General features: G+C 43.4%; 1 pseudogene; it reads left to right on the top strand.

Annotated features, from left to right (window-relative positions):
- The window catches only part of LOC135521643 (MAM and LDL-receptor class A domain-containing protein 1-like), a 61196-nt pseudogene that overhangs the window by 20789 nt on the left and 23952 nt on the right, over window positions 1-16455 (top strand).

A 16455-nucleotide genomic window follows, 5' to 3' on the forward strand; every position in this document is an offset into this window, starting at 1 on the left:
GATACGTGTCATCTGCAACTTTTCTCTCTCTCTCTCCAATTCAATGTAAGGGCTTCATTGGGATGGGAAACATATGTTTACATTGCCAAAGCAAGTGGAATATATAATAAACAACAGTGAAATAAACAATAAAGGCATTAACAGTAAACATTACACTCACAGAAGTTCTCTCTCTCCCTCTCGGTCTCTCTCTCCCTCCCTCGTTCTCCCCTTCTCCCCAATCACTCTCTCTCCCAGGCCACATAATAAGCCTACCAGGTTCCTGTAACTTCTACTTGCCAGAGGACATGTGGGAGGAGACCTGCCAGCTGACTCAGAACCCCGATAATGACCTTGACTGGAGGATTGGCCAGAAGAGTCACCCATAAAACTGGACTCCTCACTGACCACAGCCCTGGTCAGTACTGCCCTCCTTGGACCTTGTGGTTTTACTGACCACGTGGTCTGAACAGGTAGAATAGAATAGAATTAGGGCCCGGAGCTGTTCCTGACCAAATGATGAGAAAAATAGTCTGTAGTGTGGCTGCAGTGATTATGAAGACAGACTTCATGGACATGTTCAATTCCTAGGGGGTGGCAGGGTAGCCTAGTGGTTAGAACGTTGGACTAGTAACTAGTAACCGAAAGGTTGCAAGTTCAAACCCCCAAGCTGACAAGGTACAAATCTGTCGTTCTGCCCCTGAACAGGCAGTTAACTCACTGTTCCTAGGCCATCATTGAAAATAAGAATTTGTTCTTAACTGACTTGCCTGGTTAAATAAAGGTTAAAAAAACAGATCACATGTCCAAGGAAAACTTGGGTCCTATACCACTACAGTAATCAACCAAAATGTTACCATATTCCCTATAGTGTGCACTACCTTTGAACAGGGTCCTATGTTCCCCGGTCAAAATAATGCCCTAAAAAGGGAATAGGGTGACATTTGGGAAACACCCATGGAGTATCATTCTGCCTGAGTGCCTGAGTTCAGGGAGTCATCTGGGTCCATTACTTATTAGCTCTGTATACCACACAGAATACAATCTTCTGTGGCAGATTTAAGACTCTCCCAAAGCATTGAAGCAGATTGACAATGTTCCCGTGGCAATAAGAGGATTTCCACACAGGAAATTCCAGCATTCTTCTGTTTATTGGTAATCTTAAGGGGGTATTTACAGCTGTTTGGTTTGTGTGCTGTTAAAAACATGGCTGCCGGGGCTAGTGTTGGGCTGGAAGAGTGTTTGTGTGTGTCTATGTGCCTCTCTGTGTCTGTGTGTGTTTGTGTACTTGTTTACAAACCAAGTAGAAAGCCGATCGTTACACCAGTATCTGATGCATTACATCGCAACAAATTGACCCATGAACTTTAGAACAATTGTTGTAATAGTGGAACACACCTATCCAGAATGTATAACATATTGTGTCAACACACTATGCCCTATATAGTGCATTAACTTTGAAAAGAGCCCTATGGGCCCTGGTCAAACATAGTGCACTACAGAGGGAATAGGATGCCCTTTGTGACGAAGCCAGAGTGTGTGTGTGTGTGTGTGTGTGTGTGTCCCTGTGACTGGCCACCCAGCTCATTGATCGTGGAGATGAATGTGGACACCAGGCAGTGCTTTGTGTCACAGGCAGACCTTATGATCTCACTGGGGAGGCAGATCGATGGACCTAGCCAACCAGATCTCTCTCTCTCACACACACACACACACACACACACACACACACACACACACACACACACACACACACACACACACACACACACACACACACACACACACACACACACACACACACACACACACACACACACACACACACACACACACACACACACACACACACACACACACACACACACACACACACACACACACACACAGCTTATGGACTCTACAATAGAGAATACAAAAGAATGGGGATGGTGGAGGGGACTGAGGAGCCACACAGATGAGTGGCTGCAGTGATTATAAAGACAGACTTCATGGACATGTTAAATTCCTAATCATGCATTAGCTGCTTTACTGTTGCACATTGAAAGCTGATTAAAATTTTAGAAAACATAACAAAAACCAGCATACAGCTCTTTCCTAGAATGAAGGAGACAGGGATGAGGAATAAAGGACTGCGGAAGATTCCTGTCAATTTTCCAGGGAGATACAGTATTCCGGGTGGGAATATTGTGGTGTGTGAATCACCACACATTGAGATGCCCCCAAATCCCTTCGAGCACATATGGAAAACGTCCACTTTGTTCTGGAGTGGCCTCAGTGGCCTCGTCAAGCAGAATAATCACATTTAGGGCACAGAGATTTTCCTGCCCATGTCACTTCACCAGAATATTATCTGGGTCCTTGTTAGAACCTCCCTCCTTAGCTTAAAATGCTACCACTCATGACGCCAAAATGCTAGCTTTTCGGTGCCATAGCTGGCTAAGGCGGTGTCGAGAGGGCTGTCGCGTGTGTTTACGAGACATAGGATGCAAGATCAGGGACCGATAAGGAATTGTGAGTGAGGAAGATATACTGTTTAGGCCCCAGTACTGCACATTTGATTTGACTCGCTAGCTAGGAAATGACTAGATAATGTGTCTACATATTTCTATCCATGATCCACAGGTGGAGAACGGAAGTTTCTGTACGTGTACTGTGCCACAGAAAGAGAAGGTGACATCGCCGAGGTTACGTAACCCATCCCCAGCCAGTATTGGATTGTGTCACCTATGAGTCTGCATGGATCAGACAGGATGGGGACATTAAAGGTAGGATTAAAGATTAAAGGGAAAGTTCAGTATTTTACAACTTAATGTTAAATGGTTCCCCCATCACGTCCATAGATTTATTGCTAGCTGTTTAAAGAAAACCGAACTATGGATTATAGTTTCTCCTGGCCCATAGACCTCTTTCAGGGTGAGGAACCATTTAACATGAAGTTGTGAAATCCTCAACTTCCCTTTAAGTCATGTCCTAATAAATAACTTAAAGACTTGAGTTGTGCATCCTTGTACTCACTGTGTGTCTCCCTTGTTAAGTCATGGCTAAGTGACATTTATAGTGCTGAAATCTCGTGGCGTGTCACTCAGGTCTACATGGTTGGTCCAAGTGGGACCCGCCTGCTGATGTGGGCCGCCAGCAGTAACCATGGTGATCGGTGTTTCTATGCCAGTATGATCCTGTCCAACACGGCCCCCTTCAGAGTGACCTTCCAGGCAGAAGTGGGGGGATGACGTGTGGACTGACATCGCCCTGGATGACATCTCCTTTACCACTGAGTGTGTGGTGGGAGGTCAGCCACTTTCACAGGTTCTCTCTCGCTTTCTTCCCGAACCTCTCCCCAATTGACTCCTATTTTTGTTGCGCTCCCCTTCCGTTCTCTCCTTCTCCTCCCTCTGCTCCTTTCCTCTTCTCTTCCCAACTCCACACTCTACATCCCTGCCATTTCCTTGAATGATCACGTCTCTCTCTTGCTTGTTCCCTCCTTCCCACCCTCCCTCCCTCCTTCTCTGCTCCTCCCCGCTCACTATAAACCAGTTCCATTGTGCCAGTGGGAGAGTAGAGTGGTGTAGTGAATTAATGCAGTCTGTTGGCCTGCAGGGCCTGTATAAATTCACTGTGGAGTCTGGGTCAGCTGCTGGCAGAGTGGAGAAAGCAGTAGGGGAGAAAAGCAATTACATTTGTATTTTCACACTCCCCCGTCTCCCCTTCCTCCTCTACCTACTGTAGGTTTTTCCATGTCCTCTCCCCTCAGCTGTTTACAGCCACCTCTCCCATGGTCTGCGTCTCCCATGGTCTGCAGACTCAACAGCCTTGGTTTCTCAAATGACTGCCTCGCCTGCTTCACCAACTACTTCTCAGATAGAGTTCAGTGTGTCAAATTGGAGGGTCTGTTGTCCGGACCTCTGGCAGCCTCTATGGGGGTGCCACAGGGTTAAATTCTCTGGCTGACTCTTTTCTCTGTATACATCGTTGATGTCGCTCTTGCTGCTGGTGATTCTCTGATCCACCTCAACGCAGACGACACCATTCTGTATACTTCTGGCCTCACTTTGGACACTGTGTTAACAAACCTCCAGATGAGTTTCAATGCCATACAACACTCCATCCGTGGCCTCCAACTTCTCTTAAATGAAAGTAAAACTAAATGCATGCTCTTCAACCGATCAATGCCCGCCCGTCTAACATCACTACTCTGGACGGTTCTGACTTAGAATATGTGGACAACTACAAATACCTTGATGTCTGGCTAGACTGTAAACTCTCCTTCCAGACTCACATTAAGCATCTTCAATCCAAAATTAAATCTAGAATTGGCTTCCTATATTGCAACAAAGCATCCTTCACTCATGCTGCCAAACATACCCTCATAAAACTGACCATCCTACCGATCCTTGACTTCGGCGATGTCATTTACAAAATAGCCCCCAACACTCTACTGAGCAAATTGGATGCAGTCTATCACAGTGCCATCCGTTTTGTCACCAAAACCCCATATACTATCCACCACTGCGACCTGTATGCTCTCGTTGGCTGGCCCTCGCTTCATTTTCGTCACTAAACCCACTGGCTCCAGGTCATCTATAAGTCTTTGCTAGGTAAAGCCCCGCCTTATCTCAGCTCACTGGTCACCATAGCAGCACCCACCCGTAGCATGCACTCCAGCAGGTAGATCTCACTGGTCATCCCCAAAGCCAACTCCTCTTTGGCCGCCTTTCCTTCCAGTTCTCTGCTGCCAATTGCTGGAACGAATTGCAAAAATCACTGAGGCTGGAGTCTTATATCTCCCTCACTAACTTTAAGCATCAGCTGTCAGAGCAGCTTACCGATCATTGCACCTGTACACAGCCTATCTGTAAATAGGCCACCCAAATACCTCATCCCCATATTGTTATTTATTTGTTTCCTCCTTTGCACCCCAGTATCTCTACTTGCACATTCATCTTCTGCACATCTATCACTCCAGTGTTTATTTGATGCATTGTAATTATTTCGCCACTATGGCATATTTATTGCCTTACCTCCCCAATCTTACTACATTTGTATCTAGATTTTTGTATTGTTTTATTGACTGTACTTTTGTTTATCCCATGTGTAACTCTGTTGTTTTTTGTCGCACTGCTTTGCTTTATCTTGGCTAGGTCGCAGTTGTAAATGAGAACTTGTTCTCAACTGGGCTACCTGGTTAAATAAAGGTGAAATAAAAAATAAAATAAAAACTCTTGGGTTGAATTCACTTGGTTTGAACTTTTTCTTGTCATCTGACTTTTTACTGTTTGTTCAGAACCTAGCAGATCATAGGAATCACTGTGCTGTCATATTTATAGATCTATCCAAGGCCTTTGATACTGTCGACTGTTACGGATCACTTCGTCGTCTGACGACGAGTATGAAGGATCGGACCAATACGCAGCGTGGTAAGTGTCCATGTTACTTTATTAGCACTGAACACACAAAACAAAATAACAAAGTGAATGGAAGAAACTAAACTGTTCTGTAAGGTGACATACACTAAACAGAAAACAACTACCCACAAATCATAGTGGGAACACAGGCTACCTAAGTATGGTTCTCAATCAGAGACAATGATTAACAGCTGCCTCTGATTGGGAACCATACCAGGCCAAAAGCAGAAATACAAAACATAGAACAAAAACATCTAATGCCCACCCCAACTCACACCCTGACCAAGTTAAAACAGAGACATAAAAAAGGAACTAAGGTCAGGACGTGACATCGACCATCCCCTACTCATTCAAAGGTTGTCTGAAACAGGCCTCAACCGGGCGTCGTGCAAGTGGTTTGGGAACTGTCAGACGGGACACAATGTGTCCTTTCTGATGGTGTTAAGTCAAATGACCTTGCTATTACTAAAGGTGTCCCGCATGGGTTGATTTTTGAACCTGTCCTCTTTACTATTCATATAAATAACATTGGTCTATCTGCAATCCTCAGAAATCCCGGTCGGGAAGTTTTCCGGTATAAGGAGAGAATGAGCAAGAAATCCAGGAATCATCCAACAGGGATTTCAGGAATACCTAAGAACTTTGGGAAACTTACCAGAATGTTGCAACCCTTTATGGACTATATTGTACTATATTGAATATAAATCCATGTGTTTGTCTCTCCTATAGAGGCTATGTAGGCTGGCATAGCCATTGGACTGGCCCTGCTGATTCTTGGTATTCCTAAAGAGACACTCCTTGATGTAAAGTCAGAGGTTAGGGTGTTGATGAAGTTGATGCTGGTGAGCATGACGATGGTGACGACGATGATGAAGATCATGATGATTTCATGAAGTCTTGGACATCAAAATTACTGTGACTCCAATCAAACGCCTGTTACAGATAACATTCAGTACTAATCTGATTACTTTGTGATTCCACAGCTGACCTGACCTGAAGGACTTTGGGGTAGTGGATAACCCAGCCTTTTATTTGGAAGGCAGAAGTTAGCACACCTTCTCTGTCCAATAGGAATCAAGCTTCTATGTGAAATGGATCATTCTAAAGGCCTATGTTGTAGAATGCACTAGATACAAATGTAATTAGTGTGTGGATGGACGACATCTGTCTCTGACATTATTGTGATTGTGGTCAGTAAATGTCTGCAAACCCCTTCACCTCAGCTCCTTCAATTATGTTCTGTGTGTGTTTGTGTGTGTTTGTGTGTGTTTGTGTGTGTGTGTGTTTGTGTGTGCATGTGAGCGTGTGAGCGTGCGAGCATGCGCACACTAATTCTCTCCTCAACCCCCACTGATAAGGTACCCTGCAGGGGAGTAGATATCGTCAGAGCAATTTCACTCAGGGGATGGCTGTCATTTTCTGAAGTGTGTGTACGTACTGAGTGTTTAGCGGTAGTACAAGCAAGAGTGATTGTGAGAGCCAACACTTTCACAGTGCTGATGATGGGGGTCAGTGACCTGTGTGTGTGTGTGCATTCTAGCTAGCGTGCATCTGTGTCTATGTGTGTGTGCCAGTGTGTGCGGGAGGGGGTTGATTGTTGCCATTAGGTGTAGAGGTATGTGTGGTGCATCAGCCTCTCCACTGTGCAGACTATAACAGGCTACAACACAGAGGGTACCTCAATAACACAGGCTTCACACAGCGATTCACACACCAACACTCACTTACCACAGAGAAGTGGACAGAGGACTCAATGGTTGCCTCCCAAATCGCACCCTATTCCCGATTTATAGTTCACTTTTGACCAGAGACCTATGGGATCAATATATGTCCTCAGAGCATTCTCTATTTTTGCTGCGTTCCTCTTTTTTTAAGCCCAGGCTTTGTTCCTCTATCTCTCATCTATTTCTCTCCCTCCAGCTCCCCATCTTGGATGTGAAGTCCTCAACTTAACCCCAGGAAGAGTGATGGTCCTGGGCTTGCCATCTGAGTCTATCCCTGGAGGAGGGAAGCAGAGTTTAACCCTGGTCAATCGTCTGCTTATCTGCCTGCCTGTTTATCTGTCTTCCTGCCTGCCTTCCTGTCTGAATTTCTGCCTGTCTGTCTGTCATGTTGTAATACTGTTACTGTGTGTGTTCTATACCAGGGTTCAGTCCGTAGGGATGCCAAACTGTCCTTCCCCAACTTTGTACCAGTACCCCTCCACTGCCAATGGGGCTGAGTGCTCTGACACATAACAACTACAGATACTCTGCATACACTACTGGGCCATAGTAGCCAATGTTACCTTACAGAATAACTACCGAATCATCACCAAAGCACAAGTCACCAGACATAACATTTCACTGAACAGCTGACCCAAACCTCAGTGTCTTAATGCCTGTCCTGTTTTTTTTGGGATAGTTACTCCAGCTCCATACATGCTGCAGAAGACAAAGTGTACACAGTTAAACATGCTATCGTTTAAAGTGAAATCAATACCCTACTACGATTTCAGAGTCCAGTCTCGTTGTCTTGTATGCCACGGCATGGGAAATGATCTCTGGGTTTATGGGCCCTCTTAGCAGGAATCGTCAGTCTATGTTCGGCTCGTAAAGATACTCCGTTTTGTGATGTCAATGGAGAAGTATACACGACTTACTTCTTTAGACCACATTAGGCTTGTGGATAACATGAGTGTGCATGTACATTAAATGTCCCTTTTCATTAAACCTGGAATCTAACTCGCACATTAGTTTTACAGTGCTGGTTTTCAGCTGATTCTCTTCCAGTGCATGTGGTGTGTGTTACCGATGTGGGCATGTCATACAACATAATGTCTCTCAAAGCACAGATCAAATGGAATTATACCACATTTTACATTTGATATTTGTGACCGACCACCTTGATTCAGTTTTATGTGGCTCTGCTTTCACATTGGAGAAAAGCTGAGACACAGAGCTACAAAATGGTATATCATACACTGCATTTGAGGAACAATGGGAAAGTAATTCTGCTTTGAAAGTTGATAATGACATCACGGTACACGTTCCCCAGGGGCACCCCCCCTCCCCCAAGCTCAACTCAAAAGATGGCGCACAGAATGCAAAAATATTCTTAGAAATATTTAACCTCCACACATTAACAAGTCCAATAGCTCAAATGAAAGATAAACGCCTTGTTCATCTACCCAGCGAGTCAGATTTCTAAAATGTTTTTTTATTTTACCAGGCAAGAACAAATTCTTATTTTCAATGACGGCCTAGGAACAGTGGGTTAACTGCCTGTTCAGGGGCAGAACAACAGATTTGTACCTTGTCAGCTCGGGGATTTGAACTTGCAACCTTTCGGTTACCAGTCCAACGCTCTAACCACTAGGCTACCCTGCCACCCCAGGGTTGAAAACATAGCACATATGTATATCAAACCACCACTAGGACACATACAATATGTAGCCATATTGTCAAGCAAAAGACACAATCACAAACGCAGGATTAAAAGAAAAATAATTCACTAACCTTTTGAAAATCTTCATCAGATGACAGTAATAGGACATGTTACACAGTACATTTATGTTTTTTTCAATAATATGCAATTTATACCAATAAATCTCCGTTTACATTGACGCCATGTTCAAAAAATGCTAAAAAATGTCCGGTGAAATTATAAATAGCTCCGCCAGATAACAGCAGTACACATCATAAACTTTGACTAAATATACATGTTCTACATGTAGTTCGAAAGATACACTGCTTCTTAATGCAACCGCTGTGTTACATTTATTTTTAACGTTACAGAATTCGTTCACTAGGCAATATTCTGAGGTGGCGCTCGGACATAAGCAATATTTCTCTGCTATGTTGGAGTCAACATAAATACAAAATTACAACATAAATATTCCCTTACCTTTGATGGTCTTCGATCAGAATGTAGTGGAAGGAGTCAAGTCCCGCATAGTTGCGCATCAAAACTTCAAAATTACATATTATATGTTGACTAAACTGGTCAAACTAAGTGCAGAATCAAGCTTTCAGATGGTATTAACGTACAAAACAATTGGCGATTCGATCGAAAGAACGCAACTCTTCTCAGACGACCTGGAACAATGAGTGCCCTGTCTACAATTTGCGCCAGGACGCGCAGCTAAATACTCGTGACACTTCAGTATTTTGCCCGCCAACCGGCCAAAGCTCGCGGGATTTTCTCCATTACTCGCCCCATTGAAAGAACACAGCATGCTGAACACACAGAAACTGTTCCCAGATCCGTAGCTGGTTGGGAAGGGTGGGGGCGATGACGTCAAAGTTGGGGTAACTTTCCTGATGAGAGAGAGAGTTTGGGAGAATGGCTGCCCTGTGAGTTCTGCTTTACATACAGAAATAATTCGAACGGTTTTAGAAGCTTCAGAGTGTTTTCTATTCAATAATAATTATTACAGTGCCTTGCGAAAGTATTCGGCCCCCTTGAACCTTGCGACCTTTTGCCACATTTCAGGCTTCAAACATAGATATAAAACTGTATTTTTTTGTGAAGAATCCAAATACAGGACCATTCTGGAAGAAAACCTGATGGAGTCTGCAAAAGAATTGAGACTGGGACGTAGATTTGTCTTCCAACAAGACAATGATCCAAAACATAAAGCTAAATCTACAATGGAATGGTTCAAAAATAAACATATCCAAGTGTTAGAATGGCCAAGTCAAAGTCCAGACCTGAATCCAATCGAGAATCTGTGGAAAGAACTGAAAACTGCTGTTCACAAATGCTCTCCATGCAGACCTCACTGAGCTCGAGCTGTTTTGCAAGGAGGAATGGGAAAAAATGTCAGTCTCTCGATGTGCAAAACTGATAGAGACATACCCCAAGTGACTTACAGCTGTAATCGCAGCAAAAGGTGGCGCAACAAAGTATTAAGTTAAGGGGGCTGAATAATTTTGCACGCCCAATTTTTCAGTTTTTGATTTGTTAAAAAAGTTTGAAATATCCAATAAATGTTGTTCCACTTCATGATTGTGTCCCACTTGTTGTTGATTCTTCACAAAAAAATACAGTTTTATATCTTTATGTTTGAAGCCTGAAATGTGGCAAAAGGTCGCAAAGTTCAAGGGGGCCGAATACTTTCGCAAGGCACTGTATATGCATATATTAGCAATTTTGGACAGATTTTTTTTATGTTTACTATGGGCACACAATTCCTCCAAAGGGGGCAGTATTGTGCATAGCCTTAACAGGATAAACTTGTAACCTCACTTTTGAGAAAATGGCCTTTGAATGTTTTGGTACCAGCTGGAGAGCTCTTCTTTGTCTACACCCATTTAGCATCTTTCACATCCACTTAAGCTTTAGCACCCAAGCTAATTGGCTAACTTGCTAGCTCCTTCCAGACACACATTTTTAGTCATTTACCAGATTTGTCATTTAGTCTTATCCAGAGTGACTTGCAGTTAGCGCATTCATCTTTAGCTAGCTAGGTGGGACAACCACATATCACAGTCATAGTACATTTGTCCTCAATAAAGTAGCTAACTATCAGAAAAGTCTGTGCTAGTAGGTGGGGAAAAAAGTAAATTGTGTTAGTTCATGAAAGGTATTTTTTATGTGTGTGTGGGGGGGGGGCTGTGGGATTATTTAACATACTCTTTGTAGAGGTAAGGTGTCAGATGTTTGCGGAAGATGGGCAGCTCTTATTTCCCTATCTTCAGGGGGTAACTGGTTCCACCATTGGGATGCCAGGACAGAGAAGACCTTGGACTAGTGGTGTGGGGGCTGTGCTTTGGCAAAGTGAGTGGGGTTATATCCTTCCTGTTTGGCCCTGTCCGGGGGTGTCCTCGGATGGAGCCACAGTGTCTCCTGATCCCTCCTGTCTCAGCCTCCAGTATTTATGCTACAGTAGTTTATGTGTCGGGGGGCTGGGGTCAGTTTGTTATATCTGGAGTACTTCTCCTGTCCAATTCGGTGTCCTGTGTGAATATAAGTGTGCGTTCTAGAATTCTCTCCTTCTCTCTCTCTTTCTCTCTCTCGGAGGACCTGAGACCTAGGACCATGCCCCAGGACTACCTGACATGATGACTCCTTGCTGTCCCCAGTCCAGCTGGCCGTGCTGCTGCTCCAGTTTCAACTGTTCTACCTTATTATTATTCGACCATGCTGGTCATTTATGAACATTTGAACATCTTGGCCATGTTCTGTTTAATCTCCACCCGGCACAGCCGGAAGAGGACTGGCCACCCCACATATGCTCTCTCTAATTCTCTTTCTTTCTCTCTCTCGGAGGACCTGAGCCCTAGGACCATGCCCCAGGACTACCTGACATGATGACTCCTTGCTGTCCCCAGTCCACCTGGCCGTGCTGCTGCTCCAGTTTCAACTGTTCTGCCTTATTATTATTCGACCATGCTGGTCATTTATGAACATTTGAACATCTTGGCCATGTTCTGTTATAATCTCTACCCGGCACAGCCAGAAGAGGACTGGCCACCCCACATAGCCTGGTTCCTCTCTAGGTTTCTTCCTAGGTTTTGGCCTTTCTAGGGAGTTTTTCCTAACCACCGTGCTTCTACACCTGCATTGCTTGCTGTTTGGGGTTTTAGGCTGGGTTTCTGTACAGCACTTTGAGATATCAGCTGATGTACGAAGGGCTATACAAATAAATTTGATTTTGATTTGATTTGACTGGGCTGAGCCTTTCATTCTGAGCTTTATAATGGCATGCATTCACATTCACTGCATTTGACTTTTTTATAACGTTTTACGAGTCTGGGATCATTGTGTTTAGGTAATAAAACAATGAAATGATCAAAACCATACTGAAAAATAATAATACTTTTTGAGAGATGGTGTGGACTGAGATGGTCGCCTCACTTTACTTTCTTAGGAAACTTTGCAGTATTTTCTTTAATGTATTATTTCTTACATTGCTAGCCCAGAAAATCTTAAGTGTTATTACATACACCCGGGAATAACTATTGGACATGAGAGTGATGTCAACCAACATTACGACCAGAAATACGACTTTCCCAAAGCGGATCCTTTGTTTGGGCCTCCACCCTGGACATTGGATCTAATCCCAGAGGCAGACCCAAAACAACGTTGACGCCACAGGAGAGGCAGACGGAGCGACCTCCTGGTCAGACTTAGAAGGCGAGCATACCATCCACCGCTTCCGAGCATATCGCCAATGTCTCTAGACAACAAGGTGGATGAAATTAGGGCACAAGTTGCCCTCCAGAGAGACATCAGAGATTGTAACATTCTCTGTTTCACAGATAAACGGCTCATTCGGGATATGTTGTCAGATTCGTTACAGACACCGGATTTCTTCATGCAAAATAGTCTCCAACACTCTACTCAGCAAATTGGATGCAGTCTATCACAGTGCCATGCATTTTGTCACCAAAGCCCTATCTACTACCCACCACTGCGACCTGTATGCTCTCGTTGGCTGGTCCTCACTACACATTCGTCGCCAAACCCACTTGCTCCAGGTCGTCTATAAGTCCTTGCTCCGCCTTATCTCAGCTCATAGGTCACCATTGCAACACCCAACTAGCACACACTCCAGCAGGTGTATTTCACTGGTCATCCCCAAAGCCAACACCTACTTTGCCTGCCTTTCCTTCCAGTTCTCTGTAGCCATGACTGGAAAGAATTGCAAAAATCACTGGAGTTGGAGACTTACAGTTGAAGTCAGAAGTTTACATACACCTTAGTCAAATACATTTATTTCAGTTTTCATTTATTTCATCACAATCCCAGTGGGTCAGAAGTTTACATACATTCAATTTGTTTTTGGTAGCATTGCCTTTAAATTGTTTAACTAGGGTCAAACTTTTCAGGTAGCCTTCCACAAGCTTCCCACAATAAGTGAATTTTGCTCCATTCCTCCTGACATAGCTGGTGGAACTGAGTCAGGTTTGTAGGCCTCCTTGCTCGTGCATGCTTTTTTAGTTCTGCCCACAAATGTTCTATGGGATGGAGGTCAGGGCTTTGTGATGGCCACTCCAATACCTGGACTTTGTTGTCCTTAAGCCATTTTGCCACAACTTTGGAAGTATGCTTGGGGTCGTTGACCATTTGGAAGACTCATTTGTGACCAAGCTTTAACTTCCTGACTGATGTCTTGAGATGTTGCTTCAATATATCCACAGAATTTTCTTCCTCATGATGCCATCTATTTTGTGAAGTGCACCAGTCCCTCCTGCAGCAAAGCACCCCCACAACATGATGCTGCCACCCCCATGCTTCACAGTTGGGATGGTGTTCTTCGGCTTGCAAGCCTCCCCCTTTTCCTCCAAACATAACGATGGCCAAAAAGTTATATTTTTGTTTCATCAGACCAGAGGACATTTCTCCAAAAAGTTGGATCTTTGTCCCCATGTGCAGCTGCAAACCGTAGTCTGGCTTTTTTTGGGGCAGTTTTGGAGCAGTGGCTTCTTCCTTTCTGAGTGGCCTTTCAGATTATGTCGATATAGGACTCGTTTTACTGTGGATGTAGATACTTTTGTATCTGTTTCCTCCATCTTCACAAGGTCCTTTGTTGTTGTTCTGGGATTGATTTGCACATTTCACACCAAAGTACGGTCATCTCTAGGAGACAGAACGTGCCTCCTTCCTTCTGCGTGGTCCCATGGTGTTTTTACTTGTGTACTATTGTTTGTACCTTCAGCTGTTTGGAAATTGCTCCCAAGGATGAACCAGACTTGTGGAGGTCTACAATTTTTCTTCTGAGGTCTTAGCTGATTTCTTTTGATTTTCCCATGATGTCAAGCAAAGAGGCACTGAGTTTGAAGGTAGGCCTTGAAATACATCCACAGGTACACCTCCAATTGACTCAAATGATGTCAATTAGCCTATCAGAAGCTTCTAAAGCTATGGCATTATTTTCTGAAAAATGTCACGCTGTTTAAAGGCACAGTCAACTTAGTTTATGTAAACTTCTGACCCACTGGAATTGTGATTCAGTGAATTATAAGTGAAATCATCTGTCTGTAAACAATTGTTGGAAAAATTACTTGTGTCATGCATAATGTAGATGTCCTAACCGACTTGCCAAAACTATAGATTGTTAACTTCTTGAAACTCCCCAACCCGGATCCGGGTTTGTGACTAAAGCCTCAGGCTCATTAGCATAACGCAACGTTAACGATTTCTGAAAATCGCAAATAAAATTAAAATAATGCGTTTGCTCTCAAGCTTAGCCTTTTCTTAACAACACTGTCATCTCAGATTTTCAAAATATGCTTTTGAACCATAGAAATTGACTAATTTGTGTAAGAGTATGCAAAGCTAGCATAGCATTTTGTGTAGCATGTAGCACGCAACATTTTCACAAAAACCAGATAACCAAATAAATAAAATCATTTACCTTTGAAGAGCTTCTGATGTTTTCAATGAGGAGAGTCTCAGTCACATACCAAATGCGCAGTGTTTCCTGAAAGCGTCTGTGTGTAGGAGAAATCGTTCCGTTTTCTACATTGCGTCTGGCTACCGAAACGAACCGAAAATGCAGTCACCTACAACGTGAAACTTTTTCCGGATTAACTACATAATATCGACCGAAACATGGCAAACGTTGTTTGGAATCAATCCTCAAGGTGTTTTTTCACATATCTCTTCATTGACATGCAGTTCGTGGAAGCTTGCTTTCCTCTCTGTGTCCCATGGAAAAATACTGGCAGGTGACTTTTGCGCACCAATTTCGGCGCAGGACACCGGGCGGACACGTGGTAAATGTGGTCTGTTATGGTCAATCTTCCAATGATCTGCCCACAAATACGTCACAATGCTGCAGACACCTTGGGGAAACGACAGAAAGGGCAGGCTCGTTCCTCTTGCGTTCACAGCCATATAAGGAGATAATGAAAAACAGAGCCTCAAAAATCCTTGTCATTTCCTGGATGCCATCTCATCTTGGTTTTGCCTGAAGCTCACGTTTTAGGGCACGCACAGAGAAGATCTTTGTATTTCTGGACACGTCAGAGTGTTTTCTTTCGAACGGTAGCAATTATATGCATAGTCGAGCATCTTTTTGTGACAAAATATCTTGTTTAAAACGGGAACGTTTTTCATCCAAAAATGAAATTGCGCCCCCAGAGCATCAACAGGTTAACAAGAAATTTGTGGTGGTTGAAAACGAGTTTGAATGACTCCAACCTAAGTGTTTGTAAACTTCTGACTTCAACTGTATGTGACCAATCCAATTTGATTTGGCCATCTTGCCTTCTCTTTCTCTCTGTCTCGTTATGCTCTTGGAACTGTGGTTCTGTACTCCGACCAACAATTTCTCTGTTTTTATTACTATATTTAATTTAGCTTAATATCTGCTGTCATTGGCTTTGCTGTAGGAGTCCAGACGGGTCCAGATATTTACTAAATTACAATATGTCTAACATCTGACAGCATGACAAAAACAATTGTGACTGGAATAAGTTGGCAAGCAGGCAAGGATGTCTTAGCTTTTAAAAACAGACATATGCTGTATGAATCAAATATAAGATCACGACAGTTCGTGGCAGGTGTTAAGCTTCATGTGCTTTAGTCTTGAATTGTTTGCCTTTACTTTGTATGTGTTTTGGTACAGGGAAGGGAAATTGGCGGTTTGAAAGCATTGCGCAATTTCTGACTCCTTTCCAATCTTGAAAATTATGTCTCACCCAATTCATAACAAATTACCACAATCTCTGCCAATTTCACACTACTAGGGCATTCTGGTTGGAAATCACCGAGATATCAGTAGATAGCAGAGATAGCATTGACATTTAGGTCAGTGATCCACCCTTCTAGACTGTTTACTGTGTATTGTACTGTTGTGAATCGACGCACAGTATTCAGCTGTTCTGCATGATATAGTGTGCATCCCAAATGGCATAGGGCTCCTGTCAAAAGTAGTGCACGATGGACACTGTAGAAAATACATGTAAAAGTTGAGACAACTTAAAAGGCAGCCAACTGCAACGCATTTTTTTGTTTACTCAAGTTAGGGGCAGGAACATTCTACTAACATACATTCCTAAGTTGTCTCAAGACATTTGCCAAAGTTGAGTAAACAAAAAATCGTGTTGCAGCTGGTTGCCTTGATTTTTTTAGATATAAA

Source organism: Oncorhynchus masou, chromosome 30 (genome assembly GCF_036934945.1).
Source record: "Oncorhynchus masou masou isolate Uvic2021 chromosome 30, UVic_Omas_1.1, whole genome shotgun sequence".
In the NCBI taxonomy this organism is placed as follows: domain Eukaryota; kingdom Metazoa; phylum Chordata; class Actinopteri; order Salmoniformes; family Salmonidae; genus Oncorhynchus; species Oncorhynchus masou.